Below are 20,174 nucleotides of genomic sequence, written 5' to 3'. Positions count from 1 at the left end.
AAAGGTAATCCGAATATATACATCCCACAAATAAGAACACAACACAATAATTTAGTAAATTTACAGGGCATATCTTCCATGATTGGATCTCTTTTCCTATATAAAGACCACTGAGAAGGATTGTTGATAAAAAAATTCAATACACTAAACTCCCGGTGGTTGGTAACCTTTTCGTTTGACACTTTTTAGTTTCTACCCCGTTGGTTTGACAAAGTCAAACTAAGAAGTGACGAACACGGGACTTACACTAATGATATTTTGTAGAATCAGCCTGTACATGGTTTGATTCAACACAATTTTTGTTGAATATAATCAACGCCGATTTTGCGTTGAAACAAACCTTGATTTTCTCAATTCCACAAAAATATTTTGTTGTTTTGAAAAAAATGCTTTGACGTTTAGCAATCAACAAAAATCTTGATTTTCGAATCAACAAAACCTTTTGCTGATTCAAATATGCCTTATTTTTCTGCGTGAAGAATTGTCCGTTTCTTTCAATCGTACACGCCGCGCGGCATTTCAGAATGTGTCGTAGACATTTTTGCCAGCGATTTTCTGCACTTTCGAAAAACGAAGATGACTTTATAGCTGTCGGCTACCATTGCTAGTACCAACCACTAGTGTCTTCCTTTTTAGCGACTTCGCCGCCCTGGGCTCCTAAGTGTATGAAAGTATGGCACGACGCGACGGCGCCGAATACCCATATTTACACAAAGAATTTTAGAGCGCCCGCCGCGGGATTCGAACCGGCAACCTCTGGATTGTGAGTCCAGTGCGCGGTCCGATTGATCCACACGGCACAGTATGGGATTTCCCGAAAGTGCGGCGCGTCGTTTTGAGGCTGGTATACCGCGTGTCTTTTTGGGCATTACGCGCAATACTATCAAACAAAGCATATATCAAACTGAGCAAAACTTACACAGCTCAACGAAGTGTTCTACACATGAACTGGCCCTGCTGTACAGAGCACTCAAATATCAATCGCAAAACACTTGAAATTTCGGTGATTGGCCATGAAATAATGTCAATAGCCAAATACTTGAATTTTAAATGGTGTTGGAAAATAAAAGTACGTACAAGCGATTTACAGGTTCTCGCTTGCTACACGGAGAAAAAACCGTTCCGAAAATCGTGAACAATGTACCACGAAATCGAGAACAACGTGATATTCCACGGTACGACAACGTACCATGAACACTTTCCATGAACAAAACGCAAATCGTGAACGTTTGTTCATGATGCTAAGCTTCTCTAATCCCCTAATTTTTAAGCTTAAAGCTTTTAAGCGTTTTGAAACGGTAACAGCGCCATCTGATTATCGTTCACACCACTGCCACTGAAAGCTTTCGCCCTGACATCTAGCGGTGGGTAATGCAAACTTCATGTTTCCTGAATATTGTTTTTATGAGAACTTTTGTTTTATTTAAAAACAACTACAACACACAATTTGACTTTATTCACAATATTAAATGTAATTACAATGTACAATCTTTTACAATAACATTCACTTAAATTTCTAACACCGATTCCGCTTAAATCTGCTCTCCCTCGAAGAAGATTCTGCCAGATACCACGGTCCCACTGAGCTTGAAACGGACCGATCCCACTTTCGGCCGGTTACCGCCGTGTCCCCGGGGAAAAGAAAAACAACGCCGACCTTTGGAATCTGTGAAGGCAGACCACAGCCTGCATCTCCGGAAGTTTCAGACGCTCCTGCGAGATCGACGCATCGAAAATCGATCGATTAGAAACTATTTTTTGTTCTGCAAAGAATATTCTTCATCAGCATAAAATTATCTAAAAAATGACAATTACATACCAAACACACGCAGATCTTGACCAACGGAATATAGACCGGGACCAGGACAGTGGCCAATGTTTAAAAAACGGTCCATTTCAGCTGGACACTTGGGCACTTTAACAAGAAATCGCGTTTCAACGTGTTTTGATGACAGGCGATGGCGGACGACTGAGCTTTTTTGGGGACGTGCAGAAAAAACGAGACGCGAAACCGGGATACCGTTCAGATATTCCGCAACGATAAAAAATAAATTAAATCCAAACTTTTGATTTGTTTTATGGAATGTTTTTTATATTTAAATACGCATACAAAAAAAATCAACCAAACCATTTGATCACATTAAATTAAACACAGTAAATCCTCATTGATTTCAGACTTCTTTTCATGTTTGACATTTTGGTTTGACAAGTTCAAACCTTTATTTTCGTGGTGCGTTGGTAACACTGACACTCTACACGGACCAATGTCATATAATGGTGTGTGTGTGTGTGTTTGTTTGTCTAAAATTCCAAAAATTCTAAAATTCTAAAATTCTAAAATTCTAAAATTCTAAAATTCTAAAATTCTAAAATTCTAAAATTCTAAAATTCTAAAATTCTAAAATTCTAAAATTCTAAAATTCTAAAATTCTAAAATTCTAAAATTCAAAATTTAAAATTCTAAAATTCTAAAATTCTAAAATTCTAAAATTCTAAAATTCAAAATTCTAAAATTCTAAAATTCTAAAATTCTAAAATTTAAAATTCTAAAATTTAAAATTCTAAAATTCTAAAATTCTAAAATTCTAAAATTCTAAAATTCTAAAATTCTAAAATTCTAAAATTCTAAAATTCTAAAATTCTAAAATTCTAAAATTCTAAAATTCTAAAATTCTAAAATTCTAAAATTCTAAAATTCTAAAATTCTAAAATTCTAAAATTCTAAAATTCTAAAATTCTAAAATTCTAAAATTCTAAAATTCTAAAATTCTAAAATTCTAAAATTCTAAAATTCTAAAATTCTAAAATTCTAAAATTCTAAAATTCTAAAATTCTAAAATTCTAAAATTCTAAAATTCTAAAATTTAAAATTTAAAATTCTAAAATTCTAAAATTCTAAAATTCTAAAATTCTAAAATTCTAAAATTCTAAAATTCTAAAATTCTAAAATTCTAAAATTCTAAAATTCTAAAATTCTAAAATTCTAAAATTCTAAAATTTAAAATTCTAAAATTCTAAAATTCTAAAATTTAAAATTCTAAAATTCTAAAATTCTAAAATTCTAAAATTCTAAAATTCTAAAATTCTAAAATTCTAAAATTCTAAAATTCTAAAATTTAAAATTCTAAAATTCTAAAATTTAAAATTCTAAAATTCTAAAATTCTAAAATTCTAAAATTCTAAAATTCTAAAATTTAAAATTCTAAAATTTAAAATTCTAAAATTCTAAAATTTAAAATTCTAAAATTTAAAATTCTAAAATTCTAAAATTCTAAAATTCTAAAATTCTAAAATTCTAAAATTCTAAAATTCTAAAATTCTAAAATTCTAAAATTCTAAAATTCTAAAATTCTAAAATTCTAAAATTCTAAGATTCTAAAATTCTAAAATTCTAAAATTCTAAAATTCTAAAATTCTAAAATTCTAAAATTCTAAAATTCTAAAATTCTAAAATTCTAAAATTCTAAAATTCTAAAATTCTAAAATTCTAAAATTCTAAAATTCTAAAATTCTAAAATTCTAAAATTCGGAAATTCTAAAATTCTATTTTTTTTTAAATTGTAGAATTTTAAAATTCTAAAATTTATATCTAAAAATATTTATAAATAAAATTTTAAAATTCTAAAATTTTAAAATTCTAAAATTCTTCTTAGTTTTTATCCTACTGCTAACTTAATTCCCTCTTCATTTGTTTGAACTTATGAACATATGAATGACAATAGCTTATACAACTTTTTGTTAGAAATTTCTAACAAATTTAATCATAACAATTTCAAAGTAATGTGAAATTATGAAAATATTATGAAGACACCCGCATATTACAAAATTAGCTTAATCTAAAGAGACTAATTATATTAAAGTCCGAAATCACAATGTTTGGTAATTGCTTTATGTGGATTGATCTTCAAAAACATGTTAGAACACGTCAAAATTCGTTCCACTCCAAACACGAACAAATGACTGCGTTGAATTTGTGTAAGTGCATGAAATGTTAGAAAGCTCCCTAGACCAAAACAGGTCAAAAGTAGATGGCGTCACGAAACCATGTTCTGTTGGCAAGCAGCACGAAATAGGAAAGCTTTCGAAATAGGAAAGTTTCAGTTCGCGATTTCGTGAACAATGTGCACGATATCATGTTTTTTTCTCCATGATATCATGAACAAGTTCACGATTTCATGAACAGCGAAAGTACGCGATTACATGCACATTTGTTCATGAATTTCAGAACGGTTTTTTCTCCGTGTAGTCGTGCACGCTACCACTGCGCCGGCCGGCCAGTTAAAGACGGGAGAGTTTTTTGTGCTATTCGTTCTTGCCTGACTTCTAGCCTTCGATGAAAATCAATCAGTGAAACACATTAAATTCATGTGGATAATCACGTTGACTTTGAATAGTGCCTGTTTTGGGTAGATCTTAAGATCATTTTGAAGTGTTTTGCTCATCACTTTGAATAGTTCAAGACGGTGGGACAAATTCATGAGCAAAACACATGAAAAGCTTGAGCCACCCGAATGAAAATAACATGTTAAAAAATACCAAAAAGTCAACCGCCCAAACACTTGCATTTGATAGTGGTTTGGATTTATGTTGAAACACAAACCAATTAGATCTACGATGTGACTTTATTCAATCATTCAAGTGTTAGGGCACTTGAATAAAAAGTGTGGCATATTTTCAGTGAACAAGGCGCCCACGGTGTGTTTTTTAGAACAAACTAATGATAAAAAATTCGGTATGTCTGTTATTTGGCACCGTGAAAGAAGGGCTCTTTCCCGACATTTTGCGGGGTACATTTTTCGATTTTATGGGATATTTGTTCAAAAAAGTCGCAGAAAATCGGTGCATTCATGTTGATATCACTCAAACTTCTTATGAATATACCTTGGGGACTCTAACCAACTATATTAGACCAATATTTGACCTCCACAATAAAAAATCAAACCAAATTTACCAGATTAATAGCATTCTTTGAAATCACTCCAAAATCCAAGCTGGAAACCCCGATACGACCGAAAATAAATCTTTTCATTGTACAATTTGTCATAAAAGTACAGCAACACATTGCCCGGATACGAATTTGAGCATTAAACAATGCAAAACATGGATTATTCAATAAATAAGCTGTTTATTACCCAATAGGCTCCTAAGATTGTTTTTTTTTATGATGATATATATATATATATATATATATATATATATATATACAGCAATTCCATTTGAAAAGAGCCTAAACCGAAAAAAAAGTTCTCCAATCGGGCTCAAAATTTTTCTGGGGGTTCCTTGGCCAAAATAATTAGACCCGTATTTTTTTGTTTGGCCGTTAGGGTGACCTACATCGTGCTAGGGTGGTTCGAAAAATTGCAATTTTCGTCATTTTTCGAAAAATCACTTTTTCGCGCCATTTCATCCGATTTTAGCTGTCTTAGACGCAAAGAAAGGGTATGAGTTTGGCTATTTAAGAAAAATATTAAAGTTCCAAAAATCTAGCTTAACTATTGAAAAAGTCGTATGAAAACTTAAAATGGCGTTTTGACCGTGTCTGGACCAAAGAGCCTATGTCTGAAAATATTTTTATCGGATTCCTCGGAAAATTTCACATAACATATCAAAAAATTGGCGATGTTGAACCGTACGTTTCCAAGATATGATTTTTTGAAAATAAAAACTGAGTTTTTCGACGCGCCACGCGCAAAAACAGGAAAATGACGAAATCGGCAAAAAATCAACTTTTTTCACTAAAACTGCGATAACTTAAAAATTTCAGCTATGACCTATACATGTCTGGGTACCAAAAGTTGCGTCTTTCAATTACGAAAATATTGATACCCAGACATGTATAGGTCATAGCTGAAATTTTTAAGTTATCGCAGTTTTAGTGAAAAAAGTTGATTTTTTGCCGATTTCGTCATTTTACTGTTTTTGCGCGAGGCGCGTCGAAAAACTCAGTTTTTATTTTCAAAAAATCATATCTTGGAAACGTACGGTTCGACATCGCCAATTTTTTGATATGTTATGTGAAATTTTCCGAGGAATCCGATAAAAATATTTTCAGACATAGGCTCTTTGGTCCAGACACGGTCAAAACGCCATTTTAAGTTTTCATACGACTTTTTCAATAGTTAAGCTAGATTTTTGGATCTTTTTAATATTTTTCTTAAATAGCCAAACTCATCACCTTTCTTTTGCGTCTAAGACAGCTAAAATCGGATGAAATGGCGCGGAGATATGATTTTTCAAAAAAAGTAATTTTTGCGAAAAATGACGAAAATTGCAATTTTTCGAACCACCCTAGCAAGATGTAGGTCACCCTAATGGCCAAACAAAAAAATACGGGTCAAATTATTTTGGCCAAGGAACCCCCAGAAAAATTTTGAGCCCGGTCTGAGAACTTTTTTTTCGGTTTAGGCTCTTTTCAAATGGAATTGCTGTATATATATATATATATACAGCAATTCCATTTGAAAAGAGCCTAAACCAAAAAAAAAGTTCTCCGATCGGGCTCAAAATTTTTCTGGGGGTTCCTTGGCCAAAATAATTAGACCCGTATTTTTTTGTTTGGCCATTAGGGTGGCCTACATCGTGCTAGGTGGTTCGAAAATGGCAATTTTCGTCATTTTCGCAAAAACCACTTTTCTAAAAATCATATCGCGCCATTTCATCCGATTTTAGCTGTCTTAGACGCAAAGAAAGGTAATGAGTTTGGCTATTTGGGAAAAATAGTAAAGTTCCAAAATCTAGCTTAACTCTTGAAAAGTCGTATGAAAACTTAAAATGGCGTTTGACCGTGTCTGGACCAAAGAGCCTATGTCTGAAAATATTTTATCGGATTCCTCGGAAAATTTCACATAACATATCAAAATTGGCGATGTCGAACCGTACGTTTTGGAGATACGATTTTTGAAAATAAAACTGCGTTTTCGACGCGCCACGCGCAAAATGACGAAATCGGCAAAAACAACTTTTTCCACTAAAACTGCGATAACTTTAAAATTTCAGCGATGACCTATAGATGTTATGGTACCAAAAGTTGCGTCTTTCAATTACAAAATTTTGATACCCAAACATCTATAGGTCATCGCTGAAATTTTAAAGTTATCGCAGTTTTAGTGAAAAAGTTGATTTTTGCCGATTTCGTCATTTTCCCGTTTTTGCGCGTGGCGCGTCGAAAACGCAGTTTTTATTTTCAAAAATCGTATCTCCAAAACGTACGGTTCGACATCGCCAATTTTTGATATGTTATGTGAAATTTTCCGAGGAATCCGATAAAAATATTTTCAGACATAGGCTCTTTGGTCCAGACACGGTCAAAACGCCATTTTAAGTTTTCATACGACTTTTTCAATAGTTAAGCTAGATTTTGGAACTTTTTACTATTTTTCCCAAATAGCCAAACTCATCACCTTTCTTTGCATCTAAGACAGCTAAAATCGGATGAAATGGCGCGGAGATATGATTTTAGAAAAAGTGGTTTTTGCGAAAATGACGAAAATTGCCATTTTTCGAACCACCCTAGCACGATGTAGGTCACCCTAATGGCCAAACAAAAAAATACGGGTCTAATTATTTTGGCCAAGGAACCCCCAGAAAAATTTTGAGCCCGATCGGAGAACTTTTTTTTCGGTTTAGGCTCTTTTCAAATGGAATTGCTGTATATGTGTGTGTGTGTGTGTGTGTGTGTGTGTGTGTGTGTGTGTGTGTGTGTGTGTGTGGTCCAATCCAATACCCGCTAACCGGTAGCGCTATTATGGGAAAGTATAGTTTGTATCAGACTTTGTATATGCCGAATGCTGATACAACTTATCTCAGTCCCGGGTATTAGGTGGTGATAGCCCTCGCGCTGCTTCCAACGACCCGTTTCAGAATGACAGAGCTCCTTGCGGTCCAATTCCGAGGTCGCTGGGCATTGTTCGGTCCCGCCTAAACATAGAAGCAAGCATCTGAAGGAAACTCGATCTATATTTAGACTTCCAATCCCCGATAGGCAAATCAGGGATCAGCACGTATTTAATATGAGAAGATAACATGTTTCAACACTACGGATCAATTCACTGCTAGAGTGTAAACCTTCTGACGCCCGACTGCTTAGCGTCCCAGACCATCAATCCAAAGGTGTGAGTTCGAATCCACCTTGTTCAATTTCGTTTTTGTTTATATTCAAAGTTCAAATTCATGATTCCAAATTTCAGAGGTACCGACCGGGGTTAGATCCCTGAACCTTCTGCTTGTGAGGCAGAAGCCGTAACCATTAAGCCACGGAGCCGGTTATATTTTTTTTATGATGATAATATTTTATTTTTGGAGAAAGGCACTTTTTATTTCAGGAAATTGGGCATATCTCTGCTTATATTGAACCAAAACTGATACTTTTTTATGGAACTTGTTCAGAAAACTGTTTTCTACAATGTGATTGATTCTAAAATGCTTTAAAATGTAATGGTGTAATGTGGCAGAGGATTGAAAAAATAATTTTCGGAACCTATTGGCTAATAAACAGCTTATTTATTAAATAATCCATGTTTTGTATTGTTTATTGCTTAAATTTGTGTCCGGGCAATATGTTGCTGTAATTTCATGACAAATTGTACAAAGAAAAGATTTACTTTCGGTCGTATCGGGGTTTCCAGCTTGGATTTTGGGGTAATTTCAAAGAAAGCTAGAAATCTGGTAAGTTTGGTTCGATTTTTTTTATTGGAGGTCAAATATTGGTCAAATATAGTTGGTTAGAGTCCCCAAGGTATATAATCTAATCTAATCTAATCTAATCAGACCCTAGCGCAGCCAATCTTTCGAAGGGATCCTGGAGTGTGCCTTAGGTTAGATGACGCCTAGCACTCTTCTTGTCATTTATTAACACTTGTAGTGCGCCATTGCATTGAAAATGCATTGAAACATCACAAGCGTTAAAGCGGCCAGGCCTACTGCGTAAAGCCGTATCGCAGAGATGACTCGTAATTGGGTTGAGTTTGAGCACTGAGTGTTCGAACAACAACACAATTCTGAATCGACAGGGGAGGAAGAAGCGTGGGGACACACCACCATACGCTCCGAGATTTGTTTGTATTCGTTGGGAGCACCATGCTAAGAAGGTTTGGTACTCCGGGACCCTCTGGGATGGGACATTGTATTTCCACGAATGCCCTGGACACTATTTGCCGTGGTTATAGCGCCACAACTCGCTCTGGTTAGAGTCCCCAAGGTATATTCATAAGAAGTTTGAGTGATATCAACATGAATGCACCGATTTTCTGAGACTTTTTTGAACAAATATCCCATAAAATCGAAAAATTTGCGAAAAATAATCTTCAAAAAAAAAGTTGCTCTAGACCCCCCGACGAAATATTTCGGTATACGCCGCAACATGTCGGGAAAGAGCCCTTCTTTACGGTTCCAAATATCAGACATACCGATTTTTTTTATCTTTGAGGTCTCGAAAAAATACACCGTGCGCCATGAACTTTCAGCGACGAAAAGCAAATCAAAACAAAATTCCCTTCAATGACAACAGGGTGATAGGAATGTTTATGAATGTTACGAGGTTATGTTTTTTTCTCTTAAATATAATTTATGTAGACATCACACCGTCTTTTCAGACTGAATTTACTAACTATCGGGACAAACACAGAACACCCAGAGGAGATGGGCGGGAATCGAACCCGGGCCCCTTAGCACACATGAGGGATCGGCAGCCGAAGCCGCTAACCACCGCGCCACGGGGTCCTCAAATTTTAAACTAAGTTTTATTGATTGAAAACTAAATTTTTCATCGTTTGTTATCATTGTACTGAACCTTCCAAACGTTTTATTTCTATAAGCGCATGAAATCTTTTATTTAGCTAGTTCAAAAACATCCAGAACAATAAATAACAACTATTCATTTTCACAAAATTTTTGGTTATGATTTTGCCATTTTATTATTAATCTTCTCATTGAAAGATGCCGGCGACAAAATTGGGCGAAAAGTTCACCGCCCGGAGATCGCGAGTTGGCGCGAGCGAATGAACACCACGAAAAAAGATTCGGGGGTGCATAGGGGTTAAGTGATCATTTCGTCATTCGGTTTAATTAAAAAATAATTATTTTTTCGTAAATATCGCTACTTTGATGCGATGTAATTCATTTTTACAGTAAATTAGGCATTGTTACATCAAATTTGACCTTTCAAACGCACTAGAATGGCCAAATTTTAAAACATCAATGTTTGCCAATTTGATCGTTTTACCCCAATTCCCTTGTAGAACAAAAGAAAAGTTCATCCGCGGTCTGTCAGCAGCGCGCTGTTTTGTTTGCTTGATCAACATTTGGAAATGTCGAACGTTGAAGGAAATCGCTCAAAAAATGGAAATTAATCGATTTCAAATGTTATGGCCGCAAATGAAAGGTAAGGGTGGCTAATTTTTGATTCCGATCTGTAAAACTAGTTCTGGCGAGGGTTTTGGGCACTGCGGCAATCGATTTTACCGGCGGGTTGCTTCCGGTTGCATTTGATTTGAGGAGAAGGTTTTTCAATCCACCAGGGGCTTATTCGGGGCAACAGTTTCGGTCATCCGGAACTTCCGGTCAGTTTCATATTTGCAGTGTTTAGCATGAAAAAACAAACTTAGACCAATCTTTCAAATGTGTGCTCTTTTTGAGGAGGGGGCGCAAACCGAAGAAGAGCGCAACTCGGGGGAGCGTTATTTCGGGGTTTGAGCGCAAACCGAAGAAGCGTTATTGCAGGGTTTTGGCGGAAAATGAGATTTTCTTTTTTAATTTTATTTACAATTAAACGAAACATTTATATAAGGGGTCATCCACAAAACACTGATAATGGGCCATCCTCAAATCTGGGTATCCAAAAACTCCCGGATGTCATGGCCTAGAAAGCAACCGTCCAACGGAGGTCTCGACGGAGGTCTTTATGGGTGAATTAACCATCGGTATACACTCAAACCCCGATGGTTGGTCACTTTTTCGTTGGACACTTTTTTAGTTTGTACCCCGTTGGTTGGTCAAAGTCAAACTAAAAAGTGACGAACTGTCACTTTTTTACACGGCGCTCACGCACACTATCAAAACACACGTTTGGTAGTGTGCGTGAACTCCGTGTAAAAGGGGTGTCAAACTAAAAAGTGACCCCGTTCGTCTGATAACAGTTTGTGTCAAACCATCGGGGTTTGAGTGTAGCTTCAGTGAACAACGATGGAGACACTGGGGTACGTTGGATTGTTATTAGTCTTCTAAGAACCATGTTGGATTATTATGGGTCCTCCAGGAACTCCCGGGAGTTATGACCTGATGATCCAAGGCTGTATATCATAGGTACTCACGATCTTGCTTTGCATTAGTGTGAGTGCATGACTCCGTGCCACTAAAACCAAAACAATAACAAACGAACAATGGACCGTGCCAGGAAAAGCAAAACATAAACAATGTCAGTGGCAGTGGAGTGAGAGAGTCAGAGATAACGATTTTGACAACCGCACTACTACACACTCGCGAGTACCTTAGGTAGAAAGCCATGCTGATGATCTACCTAATCAACGGGGGTCTATATGCACCCAAAGTTAAAGAACGAGGGGAAAGTCCTCCCGAAAATAAACGTGAGAAAAGTACTATTTTGCGTGAGTAAAGACCTCTCGCGAGTTCATTCGTTCATTGACGAGTTCATCCAATTGAGTGGCTTATATGGACAAATGACCACCACTTAGTCACCGAACCATGGTGGCCTATACGGCAAAGGCACGGTTCAATAAGCCGAAGGTCTTGGGTTCGAATCTCGGTACCGGTACTTTTTTTTTGATAGATGAACTTTTTTGGAAAATGAACCCATGAGTAAAGTACTCACGGCAATTTCGGGATTTATCCTCTCCGTCCGCATACAGTAGCATTTTACTACCGAATCGTGCTCTTTATCCTCTCGTATGCCGATGCCCAGTTCTGGGTGTGGGTGTATTAACCATTGTAACTATAATCTTTTTTAGACTAAAAAAAGTTTTTAATTCAATCCTGGTCATAACTTAAAACTTTGCCAATGGTTGGTATTCAGAAAATCTTATCTCAAGATACAGATTTGCGAAAACATTCACAGCACTTGTGTATAGACAGACACCATTTTGTATGAAGAATATGAAGCAATAGTGCACAATAACTATTTTGGTCATAAAAAAAACATCAATGGACAAGGTTTCATACAAATCTGAAAATGCAATCAAAAGTCGATTTGCAATAACGATAGGAATTAAATACTTTGTTGAATTCAAATTAGCGCCTCATTTTTCTGTTTGTTTGTTGTTGTGCAGGTTTGGTTTCAAATATTTCGTTTGATATGTTTCTGTTTCAATTGGGCCCAAAGGTGAAGCTTACATTTGTGATATTATTGTTCACAACGATAAAGCTTATTTTTCTGAGTACAATGACACTTTGTACGACCGAGAAGGATTTAAAATCGACTTTAAATCAATTTAAAAAAAATTCACAGCTCGTTCTTAGTGGACCTTAGTTGATTCATCAAAAAAATGTTGTCCTGTCCTATTTTTTGCATTTAAATGAAAAAAAAAAAATGATCAAAAATGGGTTTTAATCTTTTTTTTTACCGTTGAACATAACAATTGACTCAGGGCTTTAGGACCCTATTGTCTATATGGGTGAATTGATCATCGGTGTGGCTTCAGGTAGCTTCAGTGAACAACGATAGATACTCTGGGGTACGTTGTTATCGATCATCCAAGAATTCTAGGAAGTGATGACCTGATGATCTACCTGATCAACGCGAAACTATATGGGTATATCAACCATCGGTATCGCTTCAAGAAGCTTCATTGGACAAGGATAGACACTTTGCACCATGCTTGATTGTTATGGGTTTCCCAGGAACTCTCGGAAGTCACGTAAATCATCAGGTCATAACTCCCGGGAGTTCCTGGAGGACCCATAATAATCCAACATGGCGAAGGGTATCCATCGTGGTTCACTAAAGCTATCTGAAGCTATACCGATGGTTAATTCACCCATATAGACCTCCGTTGATCAGGTAGCTATCTAGACCATGACATCCGGGAGTTCTTGGACACCCAGATTTGAGGATGGCCCATTATCAGTGTTTTGTGGATGACCCCTTATATAAATGTTTCGTTTAATTGTAAATAAAATTAAAAAAGAAAATCCCATTTTACGCCAAAACCCCGCAATAACGCTCCTTCGATTTGCGCTCAAACCCCGAAATAACGCTCCCCCGAGTTGCGCTCTTCTTCGGTTTGCGCCCCCTCCTCAAAAAGAGCGCACACTTGAAAGATTGGTCTAAGTTTGTTTTTCATGCTAAACACTGCAAATATGAAACTTACCGGAAGTTCCGGATTACCGAAACTGTTGCCCCCGAATAAGCCCCTGGTGGATTGAAAACCTTCTCCTCAAATCAAATGCAACCGGAAGCAACCCGCCGGTAAAATCGATTGCCGCAGTGCCCAGAACCCTCGCCAGAACTAGTTTTACAGATCGGAATCAAAAATTAGCCACCCTTACCTTTCATTTGCGGCCATAACATTTGAAATCGATTAATTTCCATTTTTGAGCGATTTCCTTCAACGTTCGACATTTCCAAATGTTGATCCAGCAAACAAAACAGCGCGCTGCTGACAGACCGCGGATGAGCTTTTCTTTTGTTCTACAAGGGGAATTGGGGTAAAACGGTCAAATTGGCAAACATTGATGTTTTAAAATTTGGCCATTCTAGTGCGTTTGAAAGGTCAAATTTGATGTAACAATGCCTAATTTACTGTAAAATGAATTACATCGCATCAAAGTAGCGATATTTACGAAAAAATAATTATTTTTTAATTAAACCGAATGACGAAATGATCATTTAACCCCAATGCACCCCCGAATCTTTTTTCGTGGTGTTCATTCGCTCGCGCCAACTCGCGATCTCCGGGCGGTGAACTTTTCGCCCAATTTTGTCGCCGGCACTTTTCAATGAGAAGATTAATATAAGAAAGTTCAATAAAGATATTTTTGTGGTTTGGCTGAGCGAGTCGAGAACAGAACACTGATGAAGTCTGCAAGTAGTAGACGAAATACGTATCTGTCAAGATATTAAAAATATATAGCGGAATTTAAAGGAACAACTCGTCTCTTTGTATTCATAGTAACATATATTTAGGGGAGTGTGGGGTAATTTGGACACCCTAAGGAAATTGCTCTGTTACGGGCTGTATGGATATTTTAAAGGAATATGGATGACACCAGAAACCTGTGTGTGCAGTAGTGCGCGTCTGTTGTGCGTCGATACGACTCCGCGAAAGTATCCGCAAAACCACGGTTATTCGGTTTTATCGCGACCCGAAGTGATATTAATCAACGCGGGAGTGTGCCGGGAGTCAGTGCAGTGTATTAGATTCCCCCTGCGGCCGGTGGATTAGCAGAAAAAGTGAAGATCATTCTGCTGAACAGCGGCGGCATCGTGTGAAGAAACAAAGGAAGCAAAACAAGTGACCGATCGTGGCCTCTGCTACCCAGATCGAAAGTCCGTAAACCCACGATGTTTTGTAAGGCAACGATGTTTTTCGAAAAATTCGATGAACTGTATGCTGCGCGTTAGAGTGAAAGAGAAAGCATGCTTTGTGGTTTCATCGAAGTTTCGCTAAGCATGCTATCTCACTCCTTCATCTTTACGAATTTTTCGGCAGTTCTGTCAAACCTTGTCAAACGAAAAAAACAGCATGGCGTGCAAGTTTGTTCTATCGCGAAAATTTGGTGGTCTGCTTTTCCGGGTTTGTTCCGGGTTGTAGGTGGAATCGGCAGGCCAAGTAACACCCGCAGATTCTCCCCTGGTTGGTAGGGAGTGGATTTTAAAGGTAAATTATAGTTTTTTTTTTTTGCTGTAAACTTTTGCTCTACTTTTTTAATTTCAGGGCAAAGGTAGGGGCAGGGGGGGCAGAATGGACCGCCTATGGGAAATGCACCAAAAACCATAGAAAAACATACAAATTTATGAATCCAGTGTAGTAGGCTTATGCATTGGAATGTTCCCTTCAATGTTGTATACTTGGTTGATTAAAATTTTTACTTAAAACTATTTTTGAGCCACTTTAAAATAAAAGTTTTTTCGACCAACTTTCCAGGGTGCGGGGCAGAATGGACCACCCTGCGGGGCAGAATGGGCCACCTTAGAAAACAAGCCGTTTCTTCTAATACAACGTTGAAGGGTGATAAGAAATTACTTGAGGGACCTTTCCATTATAGTTTCCATGAAATTTGATCACTTTTATAAAAATAGTAACTTAAAAAAACAAAGATTTTTGAAATAGTGTAAATATGTCGATAAAAGACACTATTCTTACAACTAAGCGTCAAAACAACTAAAAAATCAACTTTTGTTGCATTAAACGTGATGTGTGAAGCTTCCAGGAGTGAAATAATCCATTTAGCTCATTTTTTTTACTTTGATTGTTTTTATAAGGCAGGAAAAGGGTGGTCCATTCTGCCCCCAAGTGGATTTTATTTTAACACTTCCACCACCAAGCCTCTAAATGATTTTAAGGTTTCTTTTTTGTTTGTATACCTTGGTAGTAGCATCTAGTAACGTTATAAGCATTGAGCCAATTTTTTCAAACAATCCAACTTTTCAGAAAGCTTATTTAAGAACCTCGAAATAAACAACATTTGCGTGGTTTTGTCAATAAATTTACTTTTTTGCTCATAATTCGAAAAATACAATTAATTCAAACGTCGTTTTCGGTATGGTGATGCTATTTGACATAAGACCCTTGCCTTACAGTTGGTCTAAATACATTCTAAAGCCCAAAACCAAGGGTGGCCCGTTCTGTCCCCATGGTCCATTCTGCCCCCCTGCCCCTATCAGCAAAGAAACAAAGTTCACTGCCATTCGCGAACCTCCGGCAATTCCGTTTTCCGGTTCATAACCTGGACGTGCGTGAGAACATGACCGCCAGACGATGGCCAGCGGGCACGTTTGCAAGAAAAGTGCGGAAAAAACTGTAAGGAGCTCGAGCAGGTAGAATGTTCTGGAAATTCTATAGATTTCTTTTTCAGACCCCCGTTCCGGTAGCTGCCATCAGCGGTTCCGACCGGACATGTCCCACTAGTAAGCCGTATCCTCTCACTTCTTAGCTGCACGAAGGACCGTGCCGTACCGATGTGCTGAAATTGTCCACCAACAAGAATCTGCGTGCTGAGAATTGTCGCAGTATGGCCAACCTGCAGAGTACGGCACAGATTCGTTTGGGGCGGTCACTGGGTCCAGGACCGAGAACGATGATTGGATTCGACGGAGGAACAACAACGAACCGGGCACTAGCGTGCGAATGACTTGGAGGTGGCACAACCCAGGAGCAGTCGCTGGCGTCGGAAACGGTGACGTTGAAGGAAGTCAGTTGCGGCATCGGCACCAACCGGGTGTTCACCGATGGCTGCTTGGGTGTGCAGGGCGAGTTCGAAGGGAGTGCATTCGGTGCAACGATTTCAATGAACTTAAATCCGTCCACGAAGATGAAGCTGCTGCAGGAATTCCAACACCTGGCGCTGTTCAAATCGACGGTGGCCAATCGGAACGCGAATAGTTAACGAACAACGAATAGGCCACAAACAACAATTCCAACCGGTGATTTGGTTTTTAAAGCAAAACATTACAATAGCTAATCTCAGTGTAATAATTTCTTATTTTTTCTCTCTCTTTCTAGCCTATCTAGCTGATACCGTCCGGAAATGGCACGCGGGATGATCATGGCCCTGCAAATTCCCTCAGAACGTCGCTGCACGGATCAGTTCCGACGGACGTTCGCCACCCTGCAAGTGCCCTTGGAAAAACGCTGTTCGGAACAGGTTCGAAGGACGGTTTCGGCACGGGTGAATTACTCGATCTTCGCACTTGTCAATAACAAGCGTTCCAACACGGATCATCCGCTGAACTTCAGAACCACTTCAATGGAAACGACGGTTGAACCGACCTCCTGGAGAGTCTCCAACATGGTTCAGGTGCAGATTTCGAACCGGAAAATGCCGTGCTGTGTGCCATCTCTTTGAACGAGGAGAATGTGAAATGTTGTTGCCAAACGCCGCGGCGTTGTGTCACGCAGGATACTTTGTTCCGCTCTAGACGAAACCAGCCGCCATCCGGCACATTACTCGTCGTTACATAGTAGCTTCTGATAATGGTTCCGTGACAGCAATCATCACATCAACTGTGTTGGGGCCGAGCCTTCCTGCCCAACACAGAAATTGTTAACGAGGAGATCGCTGGGTCGTTTTCTATGGTCCTGTTCCTCCACCGGGTCGTAAATCCTTTGGAGAACTTGGTTGGTCACTTCTTGGGGTTGTCCGGGGCTCTAGTCCGATCGTAGAGCCAGTAAAAACGCACGTTTAACACCAAACACGTATATTTCGTCTTAATCGCACTATATTTACAGTAATTCTAAGTTAGTTGTAGTTATTAAGTTTCCAGTATCCGACTGGTGCGCGGAACGCGCGGAGGCACCGTGGCCTCGTTACCCGACCATGGTCCGGTTTGTACTGATCCTGACCTATCCCAAAGATCTGATAATTAGCCTAATTAGTCGTAAAATTGCGTAACAAGAATACAATTGTGTTATCTCAGAGAAGTGATCGCCTCTCCCCGAGAGAGATCATTCCCTGGACCCGTGAGATGTTGGTTCTGGTCAAGTTATCGTTTGACTGTCCTACTCTAACCTACAGTGAGGCTCCCGAGTTCCCGAACAGTTACGGTTACTTGGTGCAGTCTCCAGACGTCTAAACTTCGGTAGACATATGTTCAAAGTTTTTTACCTGACGAGAAATGTTATGCTGCAACCTCTCCAAACCGTTCGTCTTGTCCATCAGCAATCGAGCAGAGAAACCTTCAGCTGCACGAAGTGTGTCCGTTGTCCCAGGACACACAATAGTCACCGTTGTGTAGAACATAGCCATCGACTGTCCATCAATGAGCGTGAATTCTAGATCTGCGACACCATTCAGCGACCATTCATTGAACCATGTTTGCGGTCACGTGAGGGCCATTCCTCAGCAGCGCAGTTCGGACATCGTAGAAGATTGTTTCCGTAGAAAGTTGGGAAAAAGTTGGTGTGAGTACATTGCCATTCATGCTTCGGCCAGACACATATACTAGATTTGTAGTAATTACCTTTGGAAGTAAAGGATTTCCCTCGTTGGGTGTGTGTGACCGAGCTGCCTTAGGTGTAGTGATGATCGTTCCTTATCCACACGATGTCACACTTTCGCAGTTCCTTGCGATCATGCGATGACGATCACGTGCTAGTAGGTTGGCACACGAGTAGTAGTGCACAATATCCAGACCAGTGGACTGTATGTAGATCCCGAGCCGTATAACCAATACGGCAACCTTCCGAGTTGTGTTGATACGACGATCTTCCAAGTGGTGGTAATCAGACGATCTTGATGATCTGCGTGATCGCGTAATCTCCGTGCCGATTTCACATCGACGACGATCACTCGATGCGGGCGAGTAGTGGTGTTTTGTGAGATGAAAATTGGTGTTAGAACCGAGTAGTTGCTTGCTTCGGCATGCGACATATACTGAACTAATATTTACCTGGAAAAGTGACTGCCGCGCAGGTTCGGTATTGTCCGAGCTGGGTTGGTTTAGTACGACCTCCCTCCAGATCCGTAACAGCTCCCGATGAACTGTCCCAGAAGCAGCAAATCCGTGTTGTTCCAGTTTCAACTCGATCTCGTTTGGTCCATGATGATAAGTTGAAGTCCGACGGGGAATCCAAATCCCGCTAATCAACCAGAAGTGAGCCATCCGTTGGCGTAGAGTTGACCACCGGCCAGTGTGGTGCTTGTAACCATCCATCGCGGTCCATAGGGTTAAAGAACGCCATTTGCCGTGGCGCAAATCCAACAAGTACGTGGTACTAGAGCGGGCTTTGTACAAACCGATTGCTAGTGGTGGTGTTAGCTCCAACTAGCGCCAATTCCATCCGCGATGGCCGAATCCCTTTGTCCTTCCATCCATAGACGCAGCGTTCTCCCCGGGCCGGATCCATCCTGGATCCGGCTCGAAGGACCATTATGTTGGGGCCGAGCCTTCCTGCCCAACACAGAAATTGTTAACGAGGAGATCGCTGGGTCGTTTTCTATGGTCCTGTTCCTCCACCGGGTCGTAAATCCTTTGGAGAACTTGGTTGGTCACTTCTTGGGGTTGTCCGGGGCTCTAGTCCGATCGTAGAGCCAGTAAAAACGCACGTTTAACACCAAACACGTATATTTCGTCTTAATCGCACTATATTTACAGTAATTCTAAGTTAGTTGTAGATATTAAGTTTCCAGTATCCGACTGGTGCGCGGAACGCGCGGAGGCACCCGTGGCCTCGTTACCCGACCATGGTCCGGTTTGTACTGATCCTGACCTATCCCAAAGATCTGATAATTAGCCTAATTAGTCGTAAAATTGCGTAACAAGAATACAATTGTGTTATCTCAGAGAAGTGATCGCCTCTCCCCGAGAGAGATCATTCCCTGGACCCGTGAGATGTTGGTTCTGGTCAAGTTATCGTTTGACTGTCCTACTCTAACCTACAGTGAGGCTCCCGAGTTCCCGAACAAACTGAATCCCGACTTAACGTAAGTGAGGTACCGTCCGCGATAGTGGCAAGACGGACATAAGCATTGCGTCAGCCGGAAGTTAATCTGGCTGACGTCGATATTCAAAAGCAGCACGATCGTTCCATGCGGCCGACTCCAGTGGCATCCCACGAAGGCAGCAAATCCATCGAGAAAACTCTAAACAAGCGCCGACGCAGTCGTGTGGTGAATATCGTGACGAGGCTGTCGCGGACATCGCGGACAAACGCAACCTCCAAGATTGGCCACACGGCAGCAACGAGACCATGACATGACTATGACGATCATAAGCAAGACTTTTCGTCGGCGGCGGCTTCTACCATGGACCGCGGGCAGGAAGCTGCAGGAGTTGGAGCAGCAGCTGAACAGTAAGAAGAGTGAAGACGGAGGCCCGGGGTCTTCAAGGTTCAAGAACTATCATTAGGATCAACTGAACGATCAGCATCCATCGGCTAGAACGACGCTACTCGGATACAGACTCGAAGGAAGACCACGTCCTTGCGGGTACCCTCGGAAGGACGGATGAGATGCTGCACTAACACGCCCAAATAAAGACCAAGCGGAACCGGTCCACGTTCCAG

General features: G+C 39.5%; 1 protein-coding gene across 5 annotated transcripts in view; it reads right to left on the bottom strand.

The window, feature by feature from the left end:
* LOC6050100 (liprin-alpha-1) overlaps positions 1-20,174 on the bottom strand; it is a 232,958-nt gene that overhangs the window by 59,593 nt on the left and 153,191 nt on the right. The gene's annotated exons all lie outside the window — the stretch shown is intronic.

The sequence above is a fragment of the Culex quinquefasciatus genome, chromosome 2 (genome assembly GCF_015732765.1).
Source record: "Culex quinquefasciatus strain JHB chromosome 2, VPISU_Cqui_1.0_pri_paternal, whole genome shotgun sequence".
NCBI classification, from domain to species: Eukaryota; Metazoa; Arthropoda; class Insecta; order Diptera; family Culicidae; genus Culex; species Culex quinquefasciatus.
The sequence above is the reverse complement of the archived record's forward strand: the minus strand, read 5'-3'. Positions and strand labels throughout refer to the sequence as shown.